Source organism: Austrofundulus limnaeus, unplaced genomic scaffold, assembly GCF_001266775.1.
Source record: "Austrofundulus limnaeus strain Quisiro unplaced genomic scaffold, Austrofundulus_limnaeus-1.0 Scaffold171, whole genome shotgun sequence".
NCBI lineage: Eukaryota > Metazoa > Chordata > Actinopteri > Cyprinodontiformes > Rivulidae > Austrofundulus > Austrofundulus limnaeus.
The window spans coordinates 843129-852922 of record NW_013952573.1 but is presented as its reverse complement, the minus strand read 5'-3'; positions in this window follow the sequence as shown (position 1 = coordinate 852922).

The window sequence follows — 9794 nt, the reverse complement described above, 5'->3', positions numbered from 1 at the left end:
ACACACACAATACAAATATAGAAATATACAAAAATTCTGTTCATCTCCTGGGGGCTAAGCCCCCCTTGTCCTTAAAACTTAGTGACACCCCTGACTCAGACAGTTTCACAAATGTTAATTTACAATTTAGTTGTAGCTGAGAGTAAATCCCAATACCTAGTCTGCTAATGACTGAGAGTTTGCACAGAATTGTCTATAAAGTTTTCAAGATTTGGAACAGCTTTGGAGAAGGCTAAACCTCCATCTTTTATCATGATAAAATGTTTGGYGTTTTTGCATTAAATGCAATGAGTGATATTCTCTCAAGTATTGAAACGTGTTTCCTTTCCTTAAATACATATTTATTTTTTAGCTTTGCTAATGTTTTGTTCAAAAATGTAGTTATTAACATAAGAATATAAGAAGATGAGAGATAAAAAGATGTTGGACATCTGTGTTGTGTTACTACAGTGTGCATCGTTTTTCTCTTGTAGACAACATGACTGGTCAGATAATAAAGGTTTATGATGTGAGTGCATGAATGTGTTCAACAACCATCGGCCACAACTTCTCACTCTTGAAATGTCACAAAATTCACACCGCTGTTGTCTGTTTCTGACACAAACCCACTCTTGGTATAATGTATTGCTTTTTATTCTGTTTAATTGTGTTTAATTTTGAACATTTATTCATATCAGCTGCTGATATTTTTGTTTTAAGAATTGCTGCTGCTGATGACGTAAGTCCAGCTATCAACTGCTGATTATCTGTGAAGAAAGCTAACACATGGTTGAGCTGTCACTGTTGGGTCATCCCTATGTTCCCCAGATCACTATGTTCCCTTTGCAGTACACCCAGGTTTCCTGGTATTTATGCCCCCTGGTACAATGCCTGCACTATTAGTCAGTATTCTTTTCACTTATTTGAAGGGGAAGCTAAGCATGTTTTGTGACTCTCATTATTAACCAGGGGAGAACATAGGTTGTGAAGTACACAGGTGAATATAGGTGCCTTGGAACATAGGTAATGGAGGACATCCACTTWTTTGCCAAAAGTATTTGCTCACCCATCCAAATGACTGTGCACCAGTGCACAAAGCAAGGTCCATAAAGACGTGGATGTCAGAGTCTGGTGTGGATGAACTTGACTGGCCTGCACAGAGTCCTGAATTAGAGCAGAGACTGAGAGCCAGGCCTTCTGTCCAACATCAGTATGTGACCTCACAATACGCTTCTGGAAGAATGGTCAAAAATCCTCATAAACACTCCTAAACCATGTGGACAGCCTTCCCAGAAGACTTGAAGCTGTTCTAGCTGCAAAKGGTGGACCAACATTATATTGAACCCTGTGGATTAGGAATGGGATGTACCTTAAACTCATATGTGAGTCAAGGAAAGTGAGTGAATACTTTTGACAATATAATGTACTGGAGAACATAGATACTGAAGAACAAAGGCACTGGGGAACATTGGTACTGGAGAACATTGGTACTGGAGAACATAGGTACTGGAGGGCATGGGTACTAGAGAACGTATAGCTACTGGGGAACATAAATACAGTGAACATACTAGAAAACATAGGTACTGAGGAACATGGGTACTGGAGACCATAGCTACTGGGGAACATATTTGTACTGTGGGACATAGGTTCTGGAGAACATAGATATTGGGAAACATAGGTACTGGAGAAAATTGGTAATGGAGAACGTAGGTATTGAAGAACATACAGTATAGGTACTGGAGATATACAGTATATTTGAAAATATAGGTACTGGAGAACATAGGTACTAGGCAAGGTTATAATAGTTTTGGATTTTTCATTCCAGTTTAGTTTTATTTAGTTGTGACTTTTTTAATTCGGTTAGTTTTAATTAGTTTTTAGTGTGGATTTGCTAGTTTTTTTTATTAATTATTGCATTTTTACTGCTTGCTTTTAGCTTAGTTTAGTTTTTATTAGTTCTAGTATGTTTTTAATTATTTTTTTGTAGGCCTAGTTTGAATAAACTTATTTGCGAATGCAACCTCCAGCTCGAAGTGTTTCTGTGAGTTAGCTAACCAGCAGTTTTTTGATCATCAGTCAAAACAGTCCGTTACAGCAACACTTTCCTAATCCTGTTACTCTATCTTGCCAACAAAGGACTTGGACAATTGTTTTAAGAAGATGACAATAGTTGTCTAGATTCTGGTGCTACCTGGCTGGGCTGCGGCTTGTTTTTCACAGGAACTAAAGAGAAGTTAGCTTGTCAAGATGCTCAGATAATTTGTCCCTATTCCACATATTCTATTACCTGTTTCCACTATCACAGCAAAAACAGGAGTGTTAACATTTCAGTGTTAAACTTTTGGGTGTTGATTTAACACCACCTAGTGTTATTTTAACACTTTCTGAGTACACTCACACCCAGTGTTGGTGTTAATTCACAGTGTTGATTTTCTCAGTTTTGTCTCAACACTGGGCAGTGTTAAATAAGCTCCACCCACAGTTAAGTCTCATGTTACACTTAACAGTGTTGTTATATAACACCATGCAGTGTTAAAAGAAGTATCCTGAAAAGCCCCGCCCTCTTCCACCTCATGTCAGACAGACCAGTATTTACCCAGCATTCCTTGCTGAGAAATCTTGCAGAAATGATGTTTTTGCATGTTTATGACCATTAAAGACGTTCATGAGAGTAAAAATTAGTTGTTCTGGTTAGTTTTCTTGTTCAGTTTGATCAAGTTGTTCAACTTTAAGTTTATGTTATTGGCCATAAATCGACACCATGAGTGAGAGGTATGTCCTGGTGTGTGAAGAAGGGTGACTCCATTATACTTTTCTACTAACCACTGAGAGTTTGATATTTACTCTGAGTGTTAAATTTACACTCTCAATATCATGGTGTATTGACAACTTGCGGTGTCTGTTAACCTTTCAATCACCGCATTTGCCTTTGTTAATAATAATGATACGCCGGTGATACTTTTAACACTTTATTTTAACACTGTTGAAATGTTAATATGACACCCAGTATTGTTGAATATTTAACACTGGATGGTGTTTCTGTTAACACTATATTATAACAGTAACACTATTTTTATGTTAATGTGACACCAAGAATTGTTGAAWATTAAACACTGGTTGGTGTTAAATTAACAAAAAAATGAGTGTTAAAAGTTAACACTTTCACAAATGTTGTGTTAACACCAGCAAGTGTGGACACACATAGACACTTTGTCAGTGTTAAAATTAACACTGTGGGTGTTAAATTAACACTGTGGGTGTTAAAATTAACACTGTGGGTGTTAAATTAACACTGGCATTTTTGCAGCGTACAGGACGCTTTTAATTTTCTCAGTCATGTTCAAAGACATCCCAAATCGGACTTTACTACTTTTTCCCAAGTTTTGTTGTCGTCATTTTGCAGGTAAGTGCTGAGCATCAGCTGCAGACTGTAAACAGGTGACGTTACGGACCATGATGTGCTGTAAGCTGCCCACAGTGAAACTGCTCAGTTTGGGGAAAAAAAGTAGTTTAATCAGTCCACACGGCTCAAAATAAATTGATAAACATTAAACTAAGGATATTCTATCTATTGTATCACTTAMTTTTAGTTACTTTTGCATAAAGATTAAGCAGTTTTGGTTAGTTATCGTCTTTTTCATTTTATTACAGTTTTTATTTATTTCAGTTAACTAAAACGTTTTTTCAAATTCAGTTTTCTTTATTTAGTTAGTTTTAGTTAACTATAATARCTCTGGTCCTATGGGTAACATGCTGTTTGTATAGACTCGTTACTGTTTCATCTCAATAAGTTGACATTAGACAGACGATCATTCAGGCGGGTTTCTCTGCTCRGTGGGCAGCGACAAAGTCACCAACACGTGTTTCTGCTTTTTATACTTCTCGTGACCTTTATTTTAACTAACACCAGCGCATTCAGTTCTGAAGGTGTTTCAGCCTTTTTTTTTTTTTTTTAGCTCTTCCTTAAACTGTTGAGGCTGACAGCAAACAGGGGGGCGTTTGACGGGACGAGATGAGTCACAACGTTGACCCGAGAACTTTCTGTTTGAGAAATTTAGGTCACATTTCTTACTCAAACTGACTGGATCGATTAAAACATGAATAACAGCAGGGAAGATGAAAGATGGGGTTCCTTCAAAGTAAAGATCAAATATTTTATTAATCGGCGTAATTAGATTTAAAAAAATCGAATAGCTTTTGCCTGCTACTTAAAGCAATTGAGATCAAAACCTGTCTGAACTTTAATGTTCATGTTTCAGGACAGCTCTGAAACATTTGAGCCTGTTATTTTATTTTATTTTATTTTTAATAGATTTGAGCCTGTTATTATAATTCTGTTTTGACACGTCAAATGAGGCCACAAGACTTGGCTGTTTATATCTAAATATTGAGCTGCGTGACTCCAGAATAGTTTTTCTGCTCTGCCTCTTGCAAACCATATCAGAGCAAAATAAAAATATTTCTACTTGCAAGAACCATTGTGACATGAAAAATCTGCTAAATGTGTGGAAGGACAGGTGCAGACAAATATTCAGATCTGGTTGTTTAAGGACTAAAAAGCATTTAAGTAAACAACTGGCAACATAAGAATATGTGAAAAAGGAAAAAGTTCTGGTTATAAACTCACTGCCTTACCATAAACTACTGTAGGTTTCAGGGCGTGTGGCTGTAATGTAATAAACAGAGAAGTGAGTTCTAACAATAACAATAAGTTTTAAGCTGGAAACACACAAACAAAACTGTCTTTGTTGGCCATAAACAGAAATAAAAACATTAAGATATGTCTCAAATTTGTTACAGTTAACTGTATTAACTGTATTGTGTTTACTTATCTAATATCTGAGAGTGTTATTTGTCCAGAGGCATAAAACAGCAGATATCATAGTCATGTGTGAGACATGGTCACTACTTTAAAATAGATTTGACATTTTCATCTTCTTTTATAAAACATAGCTGTTTCCTTTCATTTTTTGAAAGAGTCAAATTCCCTCCTAGTTCATCATGTTTGAAGTGGTCTTTTGTAAAAAGATTATACTCCAGTTAGTTCATAAACTGGTTGCTGTTTAAAATATGACGTGTAAGATATTAAATTCTCATAACTTTTTCTTGGCTTTTTTACCCTCATTTTCAAACATTTGGGTTATAAAAGCAAAACATTTAACGGTATGTTTTTTTAAAAAAAGCAAATCATTGAAATGTGCATTAGCAGTGTTGGTAGAAGTCCAACTACAGTTAAGTACGGTAATCTTTAAAGGTCCAAGCATCAGTTTGTTCCTGTTGAACCCTGGCACACAGCCTGGCTACTGGCTCGCTTTCACTTTGTGGAATAACTAGAAAGAAAGATGGACACAATGTCATTCATCATCAATTAGATAATTATTTTCATTCCAGGGACACTAAAACCCTGAAATGTTTTAGTAACAATCATTCTCCAAACTGGGTTTGGATCTGATTATGAGAAATTGGATCACCTCTGCACTCATTTGGAAAGATTGTAAAAAATGCTAACATTTCCAGAGAATGTTTACATGTAAACAAACCCTGTCTATGACGTTTGTATTCCATCGCTTTTCTCCTCCAAGGCTTCTGATTTCTGTCATCTTAACTGATTTGCATCTTCTTTTTTGGTTTCTCATAAATCTACAGACATAAAGCTCATTAAAAACATGTTACAGACATGTGATTAAGATCTTAGATTGAGTTTTATTCTGAATGCCTCTTTCCTGATTGGCCAGGCTTTTCTCACTCCACTGTTCATCTTCCCTCTCAAGTGGCTCCTGATAACTATCATTTCTATTCATGTCAGATTTTTGACAGACAACACTAATATTTTAAAATCTATAAATATATGTTATTCACACTTTGACATCTGAATCAGTTTAATCTGACTTCTACTCTAAAGTGCTCATATTTGTAATTAAAACAGAAGAAGTGTTTCGTTTTAAAACCAACAAAAATTTTGTAGCATAAAAGGCAAAAAGCAGGAAACCCCAGTTGGATGCAGGACCGGACTGGGGAGAAAAAGTGGCCTGGGAGTTCATGACAGACTGGCCCACTTTCAGCTGCTGGATTGAAGCCACTTAGACTTGATTTTGTTCAAAACATTGTTTGAAGCAATAACATTAACAAAACAATCATTTGTTTGAGATGTATTAGTGTGTCCCAGTGAGGCTAAGATGCATGTTTTAGGTATGTGTGAGAAAATTGGAGCACCTGGAGAAAACCCACTCATGCACGAGTAGATCATGTAACACCACCCAGCAAGGTCCCAGACTGGGATTTGATTCAACAACCATCTTACTGAGAAAAAACGGCTCTGCAAGTTGAGCCACTGTGCTGCTTAATTTTGTATTTATAATGCTGGTGAAGATTCTCAACCATACAGATCATGATCAATCAAAATAATAATAAAAAAGAAAAAAAATTGTATAGGTCCTCTGGACGGGTTCTTCTCTAATGAAATGTTTCGTCTCTCCTCCAAGAGACTTCTTCAGTCTGAGAGTTTCAGGCAAAATTCAGGCTTTTCAGCCCTGCCTCCATGTGACTGATACTCACATCACATGGCTATCGTTGACACCTAATTAACACTTATTGTTAACAGGGGGTGGAGTGATACTGGCAATGGCCGCGCTGTAGGAGGGGGACAACTGAAAACGGAGGCCTCCACCTCTGTTTAATGATAGACGGTCTTTCTTCACAAAAATGGCTTCTTTTACTCCTCTCTCAAACCAACGTTCCTCTCTATCAAGAATGAGAACATCCTCATCTCTGAAAGAGTGACCGCTGGCCTGTAAATGAGTGAAAACTGCAGAGTTCTGGCCATTAGACGTAGCTCGTCTGTGTTGGGACATTCTTTTGAACAGTGGCTGCTTTGTTTCCCCGATGTATAACTGGTCGCAGTCCTCCTGGCACTTAACAGCATATACAACATTAACCCCCTGTTAACAATAAGTGTTAATTAGGCGTCAACGATAGCCATGTGATGTGATTATCAGTCACATGGAGGCAGGGCTTAAAAGCCTGAATTTTGCCTGAAACTCTCAGACTGAAGAAGTCTCTTGGAGGAGAGACGAAACGTTTCATTAGAGAAGAACCCGTCCAGAAGACCTATACAATTTTTTTTCTTTTTGATTTTTTACCTGGATTACTGAGATGCATCAGGACAAAATAATAATAATTTAAAATAAAAATAAATAAATAAACAGTTAAAAAAATAAAACAACTAGACTTCTATCTGGAGTTCAAAGCTTTATAGACCTTTATGAATGTCTGTAAAGTGTAGAAGTCAACACTATGTAACATTTTGGACTGACAATCATTTAATGCTTTGAACCTTTTGAACCTTACGTTGAAGACATTTGTTTAAGACAGTGAGAGTGAATGATTGTTTGTCTCTATGTGTGGCCCTGTGATGGACTTGCGACCTGTCCAGGGTGTACCCTGCCCCTCACACTCCTGCTGGATATGGGCACCAGTGACCCCCGTGACCCTGAAAGGAAGAAGCAGGTATAGATGATGGATAGAAAGATGGTTGTTCCTATTAAGAGGGACCAGATTTTAAGTTTTATTTTAAACAAGACATATTTTTTACTCATTAATTTTTTTTAAACAATGATTTTATGAGTGTTTGTTTGTTTTTATAACTCTAAAAACATTCATACAGTTATATGTATTGGTTCTACTGATCCTTAATAGCTAGGGAATTAAAAATGAGCACAAAGTAAAAGCTTGGGACTCAAGAGGATAAAACTGGAGGGGCCACCAACTTTTCCCCCTTATACAGCCCCCCTGTGTGTGACCTTCAGGCCGATGCGCAGCTCTGCATGACAACCTGTCAGTTTAGCCACATGGGCTCAGGCACAACTTGGAAACCATTCGCCACTCAGCACAGTCATCTGCTGCATAAAATGTAACCTAAAATGACATTACATAAGGAGGATGTCATAAATCAGTTCTGTGCAGAAACTCTGCAGAGTTTTGGGGGGTTTGAGGACTAATCTGATGGACAGAAAGAGAGTGGGCATGCTTCTCTAGAGATAAAACAAAGAACACTATCTGGGTTTCTTATTAGTAAAAAAAAACATCAAACTTCTGCATCTTTGATAATATGAAGGTGAACCAGCTCTTTAAAACACAAGGCTGCTTCCAGTTTTAACATTATTAAATAAAATGATGCTGTAAAACCAGTCATCCCCCCATCTGTTTCTCCAGTTTAAGTTTTATTGTGTTTTCTTCTGTTGCACGTCAGGCAGAGGAGTGCTTCCCCATCCTCTTTCATGTTGCTGTGAGCTGTCAGTCAGCTGTTCAGTGGCTGAGAATATAATTTAACTGAACACTTCACTCTAATGAAAAGATAAACCACAGTTAAAAATGCTTCTAATAAACACAAACAGTTCTGGATGAAATAATCCCGTAAATAAAAAATAATAATAAATGCATATCACTCATCACGATATTAAAGTTTTAAACAAAGATTTTGCTAAATCTATTAGCTTTCAGAGAATGACTTTCAAGTACAACCACATCAATTTATAGATAAATATTTAAAAGATATACTGAGCTATAACCATTTCTGTGGTGACAGTCTTCATGTCAACCCATTTGGATGTTTACCTGTACACTGATCTTCAGAAATCTACACATTTTATAAAAAAAAATGTGTTGTACTCCCACATGATTCAACGGGGGAGGAAGGATGGTGGGAGTGGTGGCATCTGCAGGGGAGCAGGTACAGAGGTACAGGAGGAGGGAGCAAACTTGGCATTTCCAACAGCTCTGCTCTGAGACAAAGTAAGCCAGGAGCTGAGGTGTTTTTTAATCTGAGATTTTTTTTTCTGTCTACATGCACAATGAAGAAAATTTCATGTAAGTTAGGGACAACCTGTGTAAGCTGGTGCATCTTAAATCAGGCTGACTGCAAGTTGTAGAAGCAAATGCAATGATTGACAATAATTACTTGTGTGGAGTTTTATGGAACTCCATCATGAGACATTTTTTAACAAATTGATTAATTAATTGATTGATTAAATTGGCCAAGGGGGAAGTATGTAGCCCGGTTAAAACCAGACCCTTGTCCTTTGCTTTGCTTCGTATGAGGGTCTGGACTCTCGGCCATAGAGATGTGATTCTTACTGGAGGCGTGGCCTCTGCTGAAGTTTAAAATGATTGGATCAGTTGGCCGTGACGCATGTGTGTGCCAGCTCCACTGTGAAGGAGGCTAAGCTAAGAAGCTAACCGGAAATTGCGTGCGCTGTGAACAACCCCACTGAGAGGAGAGAAGTACCGAGCTGAATGAGAGCTGCTGCTTTATCAGACAAATTAAATCTTATTTGGAAGCCTTATCAACACAGACTGGCTTCATTCATTTCCTCCACTGCCATAGCTAACCTAAGACACTGCGCAGAAAATTGATGTCGTTCAAAACTCCACCTTCTGTTCTCTGATTGGCCCGGATGAAAAATTCTCCTGAAGAAATCCTTGTCAAAGAGAGAAATCCCAGACGGAGCAGTGAAGGGAAACTAGAATTGATAGGAACTGTGTAGGAAGGCAAGGGCCAGGCTAGGAAGTATGGGGACCGGTAAATTTATAGGGGAAGCCATTGCCACCATAGCCCCCCCACCTTGATGACACCCCTGCATGAAGAGGTTCAGATCGGTCTGACTACAGACTGCAAGCAGCTGATATCCTGTATTCAGAAAAAAAAAGAGAACAGAGTCCTTTTCACAAAACTGGATCAGCTAGGTTCCAAACAATTACAAAAGGCCAACTGAAACAAAGAATGATGCAATAACAAGTGTAAACAGGTCTTGACTTTT